Genomic DNA, 1,122 nt, shown 5'->3' on the forward strand with positions numbered 1-1,122 from the left:
CCCTCCTCCCCGCTCCAAGCTGTAAAATACGAAAAAGGGGAACCGAGACGCATAGGAGGAGCAAAACTTCAGGGAGGAGCCGCTAGAGGGGGAGAAAGAGCGAGCGACTCGAAATTGTTTCCCGCTCCAGCCGCCATGTGTGAAAAGCGCCCCGATCGACTCGACTCTTAAGGATTAATTAAAAAGGTTAACGATTACAATTTACGATAATATATTGTGTATAAATAGTTAATTCAATTGGAAGCTTGAGAGGGGAAACTAGTGCGCAGAACTGCCTCCGGACAACCCAGGAGTAAGTCTGAGTGAGAGTGAGAAAATTTGAGTGTGAAGCGTGAAAAGAAATGTATTATAGAGTATACATATTATATATAGAAGTATGTGAGTAGGTATTTAGGGCCCGAAAGTACAGTTCTTCGTTTTTTTCGTCCGCATTTTTGCTCCCTTTCGAAGCACCTCATCAATGTTTCAGCAACACCTTGACAAGCTTCTTTTAATTTCTCACCCTTCTTTCCTTTTCAAAATCAGTGTAGAGAATATACCATTCAAATAGTGAGATAATTTGGTACAACCTGGCAAACTTCATTCTTTCATTTGCACCAAAAGATCTCGAAGATCCGTTTCTTACGAATGAAAAACAACCGATTAAGGTTTGTATTAAAATATCTTACTCTCGTCCCTTCTCTGATTCTTTTTAGGTCAGTTTTGAATAATTGTTTTTTGCATTTTTGAACTGATAAAGGTCTATTTTATATTGAAACATTCCGCATATCATTGGACGAGGAAATTTATTTTTCAATTTGAAAGGTAACTCGTTTCGTTTAAAGCTCAAATATATTACTGGGAAATTAATTTGATCCCGAAATCCTTATCAAAGAGTGATGAAGGATCTTCGACTTGAAAGTGTGTTTAACAATATATTTTCGAGAGAGAATTTCAGTTCTAATTTGAAAGACAACCAGAGTTTAAATTTAAAAATTGTAAATCAGTTTTCCTTATCTCCCTCCAATTTTTCGGTTTTGATTTTCGTTCGATATATATACATTTCTGCACGTAATCCTTTTGTGCGCGCGCGTCCCTGATATACGTAACTAAAGAAATGTGTCGAGACTGCAAATGAGAGAG

This window comes from Belonocnema kinseyi, chromosome 5, assembly GCF_010883055.1.
Source record: "Belonocnema kinseyi isolate 2016_QV_RU_SX_M_011 chromosome 5, B_treatae_v1, whole genome shotgun sequence".
Lineage (NCBI taxonomy): Eukaryota > Metazoa > Arthropoda > Insecta > Hymenoptera > Cynipidae > Belonocnema > Belonocnema kinseyi.